We start from the raw sequence: 16,316 nt of genomic DNA, 5'->3' as shown, positions 1-16,316 counted from the left end.
TTCTAGTTGATCAGTAGTGGAGCCCAGTTGGGGTCGATCGGGGACCTTTGTCGCATTTGGGGTTCTTCTTTTATTTTGGTTCCGTAGTCGGACCTTGATTGTATCTGGATGATGTAATGCTTTATTCATGTAATTGTGTGAAGTGGCGATTGTAAGCCAACTATGTATCTCTTTCCCTTATGTATTACATGGGTTGTGTGAAGATTACCTCACTTGCGACATTGCTTTCAATGCGGTTATGCCTCTAAGTCGTGCTTCGACACGTGGGAGATATAGCCGCATCGAGGGCGTTACATATTGTCACTTCGGGGTTGTCGGATCATAACACATAATAGGTGACTATTGACTTGCAAGATAGGATCAAGAATAGACATATATTCATGAAAACAGAATAGGTTCAGATCTAAAATCATGGCACTCGGTCCCTAGTGACAAGCATTAAGCATAGAAAAGTCATAGCAACATCAATCTCAGAACATAGTGGATACTAGGGATCAAACCCTAACAAAACTAACTTGGTTACATGGTAAATCTCATCCAACCCATCACCGTCCAGCAAGCCTACGATGGAATTACTCACGCACGGCAGTGAGCATCATGAAATTGGTGATGGAGGATGGTTGATGATGACGAGGGCGATGAATCCCCCTCTCCGTAGCCCCGAACGAACTCCAGATCACCCCTACCGAGAGAGATTAGGGCTTGGCAGCGGCTTCGTGTTGTAAAACGCGATGAAACTTTCTCCTTGATTTTTTCTCCCCGAGACGGAATATATGGAGTTGGAGTTGAGGTCGGAGGAGGTCCAGGGGGCCCACGAGATAGGGGGCCGCGCCCTAGGGGGGGCACGCCCCCCTGTCTCGTGGACAGGCCGTGGGCCCCCTGTCTTGTGGATAGGCCCTGGGCCCCATGGCACTAATTCTTTCGCCAAAAATTCTTATTAAATCTGAAAAGTGCCTCCGTGGATTTCCAGGACATTCCGAGAACTTTTCTTTTCTACACATGAAACAACATCATGGCAGTTCTGCTGAAAATAGCATCAGTCCGGGTTAGTTTCATTCAAATCTTGCAAGTTAGAGTCCAAAACAAGGGCAAAAGTGTTTGGAAAAGTAGATACGTTGGAGATGTATCTGATAGCAACTGCAAGAGCGGCACAATAGTTGTTCGTTTCGCAGCGGCGTCCTTAGCCCTGATGGAGGCCGCCCATGACAATGTCAAGGCCACCACGCCCTACTCGTGGCAGTCATCGAACAAATCGAACGAAGCTTCTACCACAACGGTCGGCAACCCACGACCGAAGAGTTGGCAATCGCCAAGAGTGAATATAGGTATGTACACCTGGTAAGCATTACAAGATTTCCCTACTTCCATATGCACATTTACTTCCCTAATGTATTGTTAGATAAAACCACCAGTGTGATGCATGTTTCTACATCATGGAAATGGGGAAACTAACATGGTTATTGATAAATACTCATATTTAGTAGTATATAGATTATTATAGAGTTAGGAGAATATCCATATCTTCCTAACCATTTGATTATTAAAGTGTACAAATTGGTTGTAATGACATGGTCACAATCGCATGAATTAACACATTCCAAATATAGATGTTTTATGTCCTCTCTAATGCATTTCCATAGTTCTACTTAAATTGTGCTCAAACAAGGATATGCCAATCTTCATAAAAAGTTCAAACAGTGTCATGGCGTTATCATTAACATCTGACGAAAACAGCTTACACGCGTCGTCTGAGCAATACATGGTGCCATATGCTTTGTCGATCGTGTAGATGATGTCATTGTCTTCAATAGCATCACAGAAGTGTGTATCATCTTTGACGATCCACTGCAAGGTGAGTTGTCTCCAGCTATAGAAGGCACTAGCGGAACGATAGGCGAGTCCGCGGTCGAACAAGGCAATTAGCTTGAAGTCTGCGTGATCCGCATATCGTGTAGGTGATGACCCACAAGTATAGGGGATCTATCGTAGTCCTTTCGATAAGTAAGAGTGTCGAACACAACGAGGAGCAGAAGGAAATGATAAGCGGTTTTCAGCAAGGTATTCTTTGCAAGTACTAAAATAAGTGGTGACAGATAGTTTTGTGATAAGATAAATTGTAACGAGCAACAAGTAACAAAAGTAAATAAAGTGCAGCAAGGTGGCCCAATCCTTTTTGTAGCAAAGGACAAGCCGAGACAAACTCTTATAATTGGAAAAGCGCTCCCGAGGACACATGGGAATATCGTCAAGCTAGTTTTCATCACGCTCCTATGATTCGCGTTCGGTACTTTGATAATTTGATATGTGGGTGGACTGGTGCTTGGGTGCTGTTCTTACTTGAACAAGCATCCCACTTATGATTAACCTCTATTGAAAGAATCCGCAACTGCAACAAAAGTATTAAGGTAAACCTAACCATATCATGAAACATATGGATCCAAATCAGCCCCTTACGAAGCAACACATAAACTAGGGTTTAAGCTTCTGTCACTCTAGCAACCCATCATCTACTTATTACTTCCCAATGCCTTCCTCTAGGCCCAAATAATGGTGAAGTGTTATGTAGTCGACGTTCACATAACACCACTAGAGGCTAGACAACATACATCTTATCAAAATATCGAACGAATAACAAATTCACATGACTACTAATAGCATGACTTCTCCCTTGTCCTCAGGAACAAACGTAATTACTCACAAAGCATATTCATGTTTATAATAAGAGGGGTAATAATATGCATAAAGGATCTGAACATATGATCTTCCACCAAATAAACCAACTAGCATCAACTACAAGGAGTAATCAACACTACTAGCAACCTACTAGCACCAATCCCGGACTTGGAGACAAGGATTGGATACAAGAGATGAACTAGGGTTTGGAGATGAGATGGTGCTGGTGAAGATGTTGATGGAGATTGCCCTCTCCCGATGAGAGGAGCGTTGGTGATGACGATGGTGATGATTTCCCCCTCCCGGAGGGAAGTGTCCCCGGCAGAACAGCTCTGCCGGAGCCCTAGATTGGTTCCGCCAAGGTTCCGCCTCGTGGCGGGGGAGTCTCGTCCCGAAAGGTTGCCTTCTATTTTTTTCTCATCGAAATACTTCATATAGGAGATGATGGGCGTCGGAGAGCCACCAGGGGGCCCACGAGGTAGGGGGCGTGCCCCCCACCCTCGTGAGCAGGGTTTGGGCCCCTGGCCTTCATCTTTGGTGACGATTTTTCTTTATTTATTTTAAGATATTCCGTGGAGTTTTAGGACTTTCGCAGAATAGGCCTCCAATATTTGCTCCTTTTCCAGCCCAGAATTCCAGCTGCCGGCATTCTCCCTCTTCATGTAAACCTTGTAAAATTAGAGAGAATAGCCATAAGTATTGTGACATAACGTGAAATAACAGCCCATAATGCAATAAATATTGATATAAAAGCCTGATGCAAAATGAACGTATCAACTCCCCCAAGCTTAGACCTTGCTTGTCCTCAATGGAAAAGCCGATAACAATAAATATGTCCTCATGTTTAGAGGTAGAGGCATCGATAAAAATAAAATACGGACATGAAGGCATCATGATTACTTCCATAATAGCAACATATATAGATTTTGTCATATGATTACTCATGTTCAAGTGATGATCTTTTCACAATGCAAAAGTATGAATCAGAAACCTTATTGAGCACCAACAAATTATAACCTCAGTCATTGAAGCAATTGCAATTTATCATAACATCAGAAAGAGTATATGTCAGAGCTTAAAAGCAAGTCCACATACTCAACTATCACTTAGTCTTTCATAATTGCTAACACTCACGCAATACTTGTGGTTACGGAGTTTTAATCGGACATAGAGAAAGATAGGGGCTTATAGTTTCGCCCCACAACCTTTTACCTCAAGGGTAATGTCAACAATAATAATTCATGCTCCCCTACATCCAATTAGATATATATATCATGTTCTTTCCAACATGCTGAGCTTGCCAAAGGATAAAATAAAAAGGGAAAGGTGAATATCACCGTGACTCTTGCATAAGGTAGAGGATAATAATAAAAGATAGGCCCTTCGCAGAGGGAAGCAGAGGTTGTCATGCGTGTTTAGGGTTGATGCACAAAATCTTAATGCAAAAGAATGTCACTTTATATTGCCCCTTGTATGTGGACCTTTACTATGCAGTCCGTCGCTTTTATTACGTCCACAACAAGTTCGTACAAAGCTTATTTTCTCCGAACTAATAAGTCATGCATATTTAGAGAGCAATTTTTATTGCTTGCACCGATGACAACTTACTTGAAGGATCATACTCAATCCATAGGTAGATATGGTGGACTCTCATGGCAAAACTGGTTTAAGGGTATTTGGAGGCACAAGTAGTATTTCTACTTGGTGCTGAGAATTTGGCTAGCATGAGGGGGAAAGGCAAGCTCAACACGTTAGAGGATCCATGACAACGTACTTTATCTCAGATGTAAGAAAACATAACTAATTATGTTGTCTTCCTTGTCCAACCTCAACTCATTAGAATGTCATATTTTAATGATTGCTCCCAATCATCAAAGATGTCAATGATAATATATCTATATGTGAAACCTCTCTTTCCTTATTACTTCCTCTTAATTGCAACGATGAAAAAAGCTATATTTGCCAACTCCCAACAATTTTTAATCATCATACTCTCTCTATGTGAAGCCATTACTTTCAATAAGATCAATATGAACTCTTTGATTCTTTTTATTCTTTTTCTTCTATTCACCCAAGATCATGGCAAAATAATCAAGCCCTTGACTCAACACTAATTTTTATTATATAGCTCACGGACTCGATTACAAAGAAGGATCATAAAGCAAAACTCAAAACTAGATCATGACATGACTTTATTTTACTAAATCAAGATACTACTAAAAGGATCGAACTAAGCAAAACGGTAAAGATAGGAGTTGTGATGGTGATACGATACCAGGGTACCTCCCCCAAGCTTGGCAGTTGCCAAGGGGAGTGCCCATACCCATGTGATTATATCCTCGGAGGTGATGGAGGTGGTGATGATGACGGTGGATAATCGCACATCGAGCGTAAAAGCTCCTCCAATTTGCGGATAATGCCCTTGAGCCCAGCAATATGATCCTTCAACAAAATATTCTCCTGTGTGAGATACTTGTTCTGTATGCGGGCTAACCCAATCATCTTGAAGGCTTCAATCTCTATTGGAGTGAAAAGGTTAGGTAAAGGTTGAGGGATGTCTTCTTCTTTCACCACCGGAGCTTGAACCTCCATGGCCTTCTTGATCCTTTCATCCTTGTTGATCTCTTCTGGTTCCTCTCTTTTCAACTCTATCTTCAATAGACAAGCATCCTTGTCTTCGTTGTTGGAGGAGGGAGAAGTCATGGTGCTCTAAATCTACAGCAGCAACAGCTCGAAACAAAAACAGAGGAGAGTTGCATGATACGAGAGTCAAAACCTTCGGGAGTATATATAATGAATTTTTACTGACCAAAATATGTATCGTGCAAGAAAACGGAGTCCAGAGGGCACACGAGGTGCTCACGAGGTAGGGGGCGTGCCCAGGGGGGTAGGGCGCGCCCTCCACCCTCGTGGAGGCCCCGTGGCCTTCCTGGACTGCTACTTATTTTTCTATTTTTCTAAATATTCCAAAACGGAGAAATATTGCCTTAAAAAAATTTGGAGTCGGTTTACTTACCGTACCACATACCTATTCCTTTTCGGAGTCTGGAACGTTCTGGAAAGTTTCGCTTATGTATTCCTCCGGGGTTACGGTTTCAATAATATTGGTTTCAACATTTATGGGATTACCTGAGATATAGTGTTTGATCCTTTGACCGTTTACCACCTTCGGATTTGTGCCTTCGAAGTTGTTGATTTTTATGGCACTGGAATGATAGACCTCCTCGATAACATAAGGGCCTTCCCATTTAGACAGAAGTTTGCCTGCAAAAAATCTTAAACGAGAGTTGTATAGCAATACATAATCACCTACATTAAACTCACGCTTTTGTATGCTTTTGTCATGCCATCTTTTAACTTTTTCTTTAAACAACTTGGCATTTTCATAAGCTTGGGTTCTCCATTCATCAAGTGAGGTAATATCAAATAACCTCTTCTCACCGACAAGTTTGAAATCATAGTTGAGCTCTTTAATAGCCCAATATGCCTTATGTTCTAGTACGAGAGGCAAGTGACATGCTTTTCCATAAACCATTTTATACGGAGACATACCCATAGGATTCTTATATGCAGTTCTGTAAGCCCATAACACGTCATTCAGTTTCTTGGACCAATTCTTTCTAGACCTATTGTTAGTCTTTTGCAAAATTCATTTGAGCTCTCTATTGCTCAATTCTACTTTACCACTAGACTGCGGGTGATATGGAGAAGCAATTCTATGATTAACGTCATATTTAGCAAGCATTTGACGGAAAGAACCATGAATAAAGTGTGAACCACCATGAGTTATTAAATATCTAGGGACTCCAAACCTCGGAAAAATAACTTCCTTAAGCATTTTAATAGAAGTGTTATGATCAACACTACTAGTTGGAATAGCTTGTACCCACATAGTAATGTAATCAACAGCAACTAAAATATGTGTATATCCGTTAGAGGCAGGAAAAGATCCCATATAATCAAAGCCCCAAACATCAAATGGTTGAATAACAAGTGAATAATTCATAGGCATATCTTGACGTCTACTAATATTACCAATTCTTTGCAATTCATCGCAAGACAAAACAAACTTACGGGCATCCTTGAAGAGAGTAGGCCAATAAAAACCAGATTGCAATACCTTATGTGCAGTTCCATCTCCAGCGTGGTGTCCTCCATAAGCTTCGGAGTGACACTTGCATAGGATCTGTTCCTGTTCATGCTCAGGTACACAACGTCTAATAACACCATCTACTCCTTCTTTATAAAGATGTGGGCCATCCCAAAAGTAATGTCGCAAATCATGGAGAAACTCTTTCTTTTGTTGGTATGTGAAGCTAGGTGGTATAAATTTAGCAACAATATAATTAGCTTAATCAGCATACCAAGGAGTGCTACGAGAAGTGCTTATGACATTTAATTGTTCATTAGGAAAGCTATCATCAATGGGTAGTGGGTCATCAAGAACATTCTCTAACCTAGATATGTTATCTGCAACGGGGTTCTCAGCTCATTTTCTATAAACAATATGCAAATCAAATTCTTGCAGCAAGAGAACCCATCTAATAAGTCTAGGTTTTGCATCTTTCTTTTCCATAAGATATTTAATAGCAGCATGATCAGTGTGAATAGTTACTTTAGAATCAACAATATAGGGTCTGAATTTATCACAAGAAAATACAACTGCTAAAAGTTCCTTTTTGGTAGTAGCATAATTCCTTTGAGCATTGTCTAGAGTCTTACTAGCATAATGGATAACATTTAATTTCTTATCGACTCTTTGCCCTAGAACAACACCTACAACATAATCACTAGCATCACACATAATTTCAAAGGGTAAATTCCAATCGGGTGGCTGAATAATAGGTGCAGAGACTAATGCTTTCTTAAGTATTTCAAATGCTTATACGCAATCATCATCAAAGACAAATGGTACATCTTTTTGTAGTGAATTAGTCAGAGGCCAAGAAAATTTTGAGAAGTCCTTAATGAACCTCCTATAAAATCCATCGTGACCAAGGAAACTTCTTATACCTTTGATGTCCTTGGGACATGGCATCTTTTCAATAGCATCAACCTTGGCTTTACCAACTTCTATACCTCTTTCAAAAACTTTGTGCCCCAAGACAATACCTTCATTAACCATAAAGTGGCACTTTTCCCAATTCAAGACAACATTAGTTTCTTCACATCTCTGCAAAACTCGAACAAGATTGCTCAAGCAATCATTAAAAGAGGAACCATAGACGGAAAAGTTGTCCATGAAAGCCTCACAAATCTTTTCGCAAAAGTCAGAGAATATAGCCATCATGCATCTTTGAAAGGTAGCAGGTGCATTACATAAACCGAAAGGCATACGTCTATAAGCAAAAGTACCAAAAGGGCATGTAAAATTAGTCTTTGATTGATCTTTAGCCGACACAGGTATTTGAGAGAAACCAGAATAACCATCTAGGAAGAAATAATGTGTATGTTTCCATAATCTTTCTAGCATTTGATCAATAAAAGGTAAGGGGTAATGATCTTTCTTAGTAGCCTTATTTAATTTTCAGAAATGCATTACCATCCTATAACCTGTAATAATTCTTTGTGGAATCAATTCATCTTTATCATTACGGACAACAGTAATACCTCCCTTCTTAGGGACACAATGGACAGGACTTACCCACTGACTATCAGCAACGGGATATATTATACCTGCCTCCAGAAGCTTGAGTATTTCTTTTCTTACCACTTCCTTCATTGTAGGATTCAAACATCGTTGAGGATCACGAACTGGTTTGGCATCCGCTTCCAAATTTATTTTATGTTGACATAGAATGGGACTGATGCCCTTAAGATCATCCAGAGTATATCCAATAGTGGCACGGTGCTTCTTCAGAGTTTCAATAATCTTTCTTCTTCATGCTCTGAAAGGTTAGAACGAATAATGACAGGATATATTTTCTTTTCGTCAAGATAAGCATATTTAAGATTATCAGGCAATGGTTTAAGCTCAAACACGGGATCACCCTTGGGTGGAGGAGGATCCCCTAAGATTTCAACAGGCAAATTGTGTTGCAGAATAGGTTCCTGTTTAAGGAATACTTCATCTATTTCCGTTCTTTCATTCATGAACATATCAATTTCATGGTCTAGAAAATAGTGTTCTAAAGGATCATTAGGAGGTACGGCAATAGAAGCAAGACCAATAATCTCATCTTTACTAGGCAATTCTTCCTCACGATGTTGTTTACTAAATTTAGAGAAATTAAACTCATGAACCATATCATCCAAACCAATAGTAACAACATTCTTTTCGCAGTCTATCTTGGCATTAACAGTATTCAAGAAGGGTCTACCAAATATAATGGGACAAAAGCTATCTTGTGGAGAACCAAGAATAAGAAAATCAACAGGATATTTGGTTTTTTCCACACAAGACTTCAACATCTCTAACAATTCTTATTGCAGATATAGTATCTCTATTGGCAAGTTTAATTGTAACATCAATATCTTCTAACTCAGCAGGTGCAATATCATGCATAATTTCATCATACAAGGTAATAGGTATAACACTAGCACTAGCACCCATATCACATAAGCCATGATAACAATGATCTCCTATTTTAACAAAAATAACAGGCACGCCTACCACAGGTCCATGTTTATCTCTAGCACAAGGTTTAGCAATTCTAGCAGTTTCACCTTGGAATTGAATAACATGGCCATCAATATTATCAGACAAGAGATCTTTAACAATAGCAGTATTGGGTTCTACTTTGACTTGCGCAGGAGGTGTATAAGTTCTAATATTTCTTTTACGAACAATAGTTGAAGATTTAGCATGATCCTGTTTCTAACAGGGAAAGGTGGTTTCTCAACATAAGAAGTGGGAACAATAGGATCATTATAAGTGATAGTCATTTCTTCAACTTTAATAGGTACATCTACTTTTACTTCTATGGGGGGATGATATTTAAACCACTTCTCCTTGGGGAGATCAACATAGGTAGCAAAGGATTCACAGAAAGAAGCTACTATCTCAGAGTCAAGTCCATATTTAGTGCTAAACTTACGGAAAATATCGATATCCATAAAAGATTTAACACAATTGAACTTATGTGTCATACCTGGCTCCTTACCTTCGTCGAGGTCCCAATCTTCAGCGTTGCGTTTAATTCTATCCAATAAATTCCATTTAAATTCAATAGTCTTCATCATAAAAGAGCCGGCACAAGAAGTATCGAGCATGGTGCGATTGTTATCAGAAAGCCAAGCATAAAAACTTTGCATAATTACTTCTCTTGAGAGCTCATGATTGGGGCATGAATATAACATTGATTTAAGCCTCCCCCAAGCTTGAGTGATGCTTTCTCCTTCGCGAGGCCAAAAATTATATATATAATTGTGATCACGATGAACAAGATGCATATGATAATACTTTTGATGAAATTCCAATTTCAATCTTTTATAGTGCCATGATCTCATATCATCACATAGCCTATACCATGTCAATGCGTCTCCCTTCAAAGATAAAGGGAAGGCCTTCTTCTTAACAACATCATCGGGTATACTGCAAGCTTAAATAGTGCACAAACTTCATCCACATAGCGTAGATGTTCATCAGGATGCTTTGTTCCATCTCCTGTAAAAGTGTTAGCTAGCAGTTTTTCCATCAAACCGGAAGGAATTTCAACAGGAGTTTCATTTTCAATAGGTTCAGTAGGTTCAGTAGGTTGAGGAGCAACTCTTTGCTCTACTGGACGGGGTGAATATACCCCGAACAAGCCCCTCGGACAATTACTTTCCATAGTAACAAGTGACAGAAAATTTCAGCACACTATATAAATTTTTCCTTACCAAATTCCACCTACCTAAGGCGCTTCACTCCCCGACAACGACGCCAGAAAAGAGTCTTGATGACCCACAAGTATAGGGGATCTATCGTAGTCCTTTCGATAAGTAAGAGTGTCGAACCCAACGAGGAGCAGAAGGAAATGATAAGCCGTTTTCAGCAAGGTATTCTCTTCAAGTACTGAAATAAGTGGTGACAGATAGTTTTGTGATAAGATAAATAGTAACGAGCAACAAGTAACAAAAGTAAATAAAGTGCAGCAAGGTGGCCCAATCCTTTTTGTAGCAAAGTACAAGCGTGTACAAACTCTTATAATAGGAAAAGCGCTCCCGAGGACACATGGGAATACCGTCAAGCTAGTTTTCATCACGCTCCTATGATTCGCGTTCGGTACTTTGGTAATTTGATATGTGGGTGGACTGGTGCTTGGGTGCTGTTCTTACTTGAACAAGCATCCCACTTATGATTAACCTCTATTGCAAGCATCCGCAACTACCACAAAAGTATTAAGGTAAACCTAACCATAGGATGAAACATATGGATCCAAATCAGCTCCTTACGAAGCAACGCATAAACTAGGGTTTAAGCTTATGTCACTCTAGCAACCCATCATCTACTTATTACTTCCCAATGCCTTCCTCTAGGCCCAAATAATGGTGAAGTGTTATGTAGTCGACGTTCACATAACACCACTAGAGGCTAGACAACATACATCTTATCAAGATATCGTACGAATACCAAATTCACATGACTACTAATAGCAAGACTTCTCCCTTGTCCTCAGGAACAAACGTAATTACTCACAAAGCATATTCATGTTCATAATCAGAGGGCTAATAATATGCATAAAGGATCTGAACATATGATCTTCCATCAAATAAACCAACTAGCATCAACTACAAGCAGTAATCAACACTACTAGCAACCTACTAGCACCAATCCCGGACTTGGAGACAAGAATTGGATACAAGAGATGAACTAGGGTTTGGAGATGAGATGGTGCTGGTGAAGATGTTGATGGAGATTGCCCTCTCTCAATGAGAGGAGCGTTGGTGATGACGATGGTGATGATTTCCCCCTCTCGGAGGGAAGTGTCCCCGGCAGAACAGCTCTGCCGGAGCCCTAGATTGGTTCCGCCAATATTCCGCCTCGTGGCGGCGGAGTCTCGTTCCGAAAGGTTTCCTTATATTTTTTTCTCATCGCAAGACTTCATATAGAAGAAGATGGGCGTCGGAGAGCCTCCAGGGGGCCCACAAGGTAGGGGGCGCGCCCCCACCCTCGTGAGCAGGGTGTGGGCCCCCTGGCCTCCATTTTTGGTGACGATTTTTCTTTATTTATTTTAAGATATTCCGTGGAGTTTCAGGACTTTTGGAGTTGCGCAGAATAGGCCTCCAATATTTGCTCCTTTTCCAGCCCAGAATTCCAGCTTCCGGCATTCTCCCTCTTCATGCAAACCTTGTAAAATAAGAGAGAATAGCCATAAGTATTGTGACATAACGTGAAATAACAGCCCATAATGCAATAAATATTGATATAAAAGCATGATACAAAATGGACGTATCAGTAGGCACTACAAAACAAGGTGTGTCCAACTAAAGATATAATATAGATGACTTGGACCGTGACGGTAAAACCCTATATATCCAACATAGGAAGGATAATCTCATGGGAGGTGTGGAAGTTCACGAGCACCAACTTTTTCTGGTCTTCTGTCACAACAGCCATCCAGTGGGAGTTCATGCCAGTACATACTGCCAAGAAGTTTCGGGCAATAGTGAGGATCGAAGTCAAGGGGCATGATGTACGGTGACCCACTACATACCTGTAAACAAGTTTTGGCTAATGGAGGTCGGATTGAAGTCAAGGGGCATCATGTACGCCTCCATATCGTGGTGAGCAAATGTCGCAAGGTCAGATAGGAGCAAGCAGGGTGTCTTGAAAAGCCCAAGCCTCACTTCGATAATGGCCATGCGCATGTCCCTCGAGCATGCAGCCAGCTGCACGACACTCAACATATCCAGACACGAACAATAGAGGTCGAGGTTGTCACTGGGGAGATTGCTCCAATTGCGGCTCATATGGATGTTGCGTAGTTCGTGTTCTGCCATGGTGGAGTTTGGAAGGCGGGATTTTTGGTGGCTTGATTTACAGGGGAGAAGGCTTTGGGTGCTGGAGCGGCTAGCGAGGGAATAACAGTACTAGGGGAGGCGAGCGAGGCGAGAGTACACGGGGGCAAAGTGAGATGATGAAGAGTGAGCTCATGATCTCCGGCGAGATGGAGATGGAGATGGATTGGTGCTAGGAGGGGAGAGGTAGACAAGGCGACGCATGCTATATAGCAGCGGTGACAGTGACTGCACAGTGCACAAGGTGAGACTGACCTTGGTAACCCCAACACGCCGCCTGGACTAGTATCACCTCGGGTGCAGGGTCTTGTCACTTCACTGTGATGACCGAATGTATGATATTTTGACCATCAAGTGTACCACAGTTGTACTACTACTAGTAGAGACATACAGAGTAGTACTGTATAACGGAAATAGGTCTCCCATGCCAGCATGCCTCTGGGTTCACTTCATCCTCCAGGTAGCATCCATATTGCGAGCAGAACCAAATTCTCGTGCATGTGGAATCACGAAGAAGGGCTTATTCTTTTTTCGTGGATAACCGCATATATTCCTTAACTAGAAAAGGTTGTGTCTCGCAGGCATGCGCCAATATCAATCCGAACAGGCTACAACATATTTTTTGTGTGCAAACTGATGGATATGTTTGTATATCTGTTCGTCCACCCAAGTGGATTTTGTGTAGATCCCACCTATCAGGAGGGGTGCAGAAATCATAAAATGTTTCGCCATGTTGATTCGAAAGAGTGACCTCAACTAACCAGTGACGCATGTAGCGATAGAAGGATGGGTGCGTAAACGGACATGGACCACTGCTTAGTACACTACTTGCATAGCCTTTTCATTTTGCACGTTGGTCTACCTAGCCGTCTGATCAACTGCCTGCATGCCAGTTCTCCCATTTACTTCTCCATCGGGAACTGATGTTCCTCTACTTCTTCACATGTCCTTCATTTGCATTCAAACCCCACTGGATATACATCCTCCTTGAGTAATTCCTAATCCCCTTTAAATAATCATCTTCTTTAGTAAGACTAGCCATCTTAATCCTAATTATCCAAACCATAGCCCTCCTGTCCAGTGGTTCCAAATGGCGAAAGAGATCCCTATGCAGGTTTTTAGCGTCAAACATGTCCTCATCAAAGGCTCGTTGAGCATATAGTTGCCACTGTCACCGCCCACCCAAGGATTGTTCGGGAGTGGATCAACAATGTATCCAACTCCCTCCAAAAGGTGGAGATGAAGGTCATCGGTCTCGACCTAGAGTACACAGAGCGTGCCACTGGGAAGATCCAACGCGTCACCGTCCTTCAGTTGTGCCTCGAAGATGAAGTTTTGGTGTATCACATCATACACACGCCCTCCATACCAAGTGAGCTCCATGATTTCATGTATCGGGAGGACATATACTTCTGTGGGGCAGCCATCAAGGGGACAAAGACACGCTGGAGCCCTAAGACCATGACTTGAAAAACATTGCTGACCTACGGACTAGAATTCTTGCACAAGATTGTGACAAAAAAACACCACCCTTTCTCGATGTAGCAAATGTTGTTCTCGGAACAAATATTGAGAAGGGTGATGAGACGCTAGGATTAAGGTCGTCTAAATAGGAGGAAGAAGAAGAAGGAGAAGGAGAAGAAGAAGAAGAAGAAGAAGAAGAAGAAGAAGAAGAATAAGAAGAAGGAGAAGAAGAAGGAGAAGAAGGAGAAGAAGAAGAAGAAGAAGACGAAGAAGAAGGGCACTATAGATAGATGAACTATTTCCTCTCTTGTAAAAATTATATTTCCTCTCCGTGTACATTGATATAGATGAACTATTTCGCTGGTGTGCATGTCTTTGGAAGAAGTGTACTTTGTATACATTCATATAGGTCCGCTTGGTTATTATGAACTATTTATCCGCCTAGTTTTCTCTACTACTACTCCTTGTAGCGAGCGGTATGCAATGCATGTGTCAGTAGACATGATAGCTTGTCCATGGAAGTTAAACTACGACGACCATCACGTTTCTACCACTACCACACGTGATTCCCACGACGCCGCTCCAACCGACGGAACCATGTTCCTTGACGTGCGCCTCACCCCTCTCGGCCCCATCGCTCCCTACCTTTGTGTGCATGACATGCGGGCCAGCTGAACTGCGGCGACCATCATGTTTCTACCACAGCCACACGCGATTCCCATGACGCCACTCGAACCCAAGACACCACACGTCCCCTGACCAACGCCTCACCCCTCTCGGTCCCACCGCCCCTCTGCTTTTATGAGAACGACATGTGGGCCAGCCGCATTTAGGGTCCACATGTCATTAGCTCAAAGGCAGGTGCACTAAGCCGCTGAAGCTCGGTCCCATGTGCCCTGAAAGGGAAATGTAACTCATGCGCCAGGCCTTGTGGTGCTCCCGCAGTAAGAACTCGTTCCAAACTCGGAATTTGGTTCTTACTACTACCAATGTGTTGCCTCGTGCATTGCAATGGATCCAAAGTGGTAGAATAATACTTGTTCACAAACTTGAAATATAAAAACTGTAGTTTTTATATACATATATCAGGAAAAATAAATTATGCTTCACTAAAGACATATTCCTTGGGCTGTGTTGATGAGGTGAGTGGCGGGTGTGGCTCGTTTCAAGATATTAGTAGATTTAAAAAAAATTGGAGTAGATTTTTTGTCTAACATTTTGTAGCATGGCACGACATCTGGTGCACCTAAGCGTTAGAACAAAAGTGGAGTGCACTATAAATATATTTACATGCTCCCATTTAGTGGAGTGCACTCTAAACACATTATCTATTTATTTTTCTCTAGCCTTTCCTAGCCATGCAACCAAGCCATATAAGCTAGTCATGCATGCAATCCACAATTGCAATATACTCCAGCATGCAATGCTGCCACATCATCTATTTATGACTGTTAGTCATAGGTTGTTTTTTGCATTAGTCTTGATCCTTCACAGTTTAGTAGAGGTATGATTAATCCAAATATTAATGTTCCATAAAACTAAACTCCAAATGTCTGCAGGAGCCAAGGTAGAGGACGTACGCTGGGTGCGGTGGAGGCGTCTTCATAAGAGGAGGAGAGCTCGAAGGATAATCTTGCATGTCCTTCGCCACCTACATATCAGCACGGGACCCCTCGAGCGCCCACTGGAGCTGGCGCTCCTCTAGGGAGCGGCGGAGTCACGGGGTATTCCTAAACCACGAAAGGCACCATGAAGTACTCCTCATAACCGGGGGCGCGGTGCTCGCATCCTGACTCCCGGGGTAATGTCTAGAGCACGCACTGTACTGAGATGCTGGAGCTCCCGTGAGACCATCTCAATGCCAGTGGCCACCCTTGCACCTTCCCGCACCTCCTCCCTTTCCTCTCGAAGGCCATCTCCCGTCAACATGACTGCGCGCTTGCCTCCACTCCGGACCAGCCGCCGCAAGGCAGAGTAAGAGAGGAGGAAGCAGATAAAAGGAGTAAGACGACGAGGGGCTGACTGCAGGGTCCCCTGTCCACCTCAGTGGGTCAAATATTTACTTGGATTAGTCTTTGTCACGTCAGCTCGACAAGCGGGACCCACCTGTCGGTTTTACTATTTTCTTGACCAAATTCCAAAATAAGTGTTCTGTGTGACGCACTAGGAGTAGTTTTGGTGAGTTTTTGTGCCCTGGTTCAAATCTAGTACTAAGTTGTTTCCCTAGCCCCAAGTGT

This window comes from Triticum aestivum, chromosome 4B, assembly GCF_018294505.1.
Source record: "Triticum aestivum cultivar Chinese Spring chromosome 4B, IWGSC CS RefSeq v2.1, whole genome shotgun sequence".
Classification (NCBI taxonomy): domain Eukaryota; kingdom Viridiplantae; phylum Streptophyta; class Magnoliopsida; order Poales; family Poaceae; genus Triticum; species Triticum aestivum.
Note: the sequence above shows the minus strand (reverse complement) of the source record.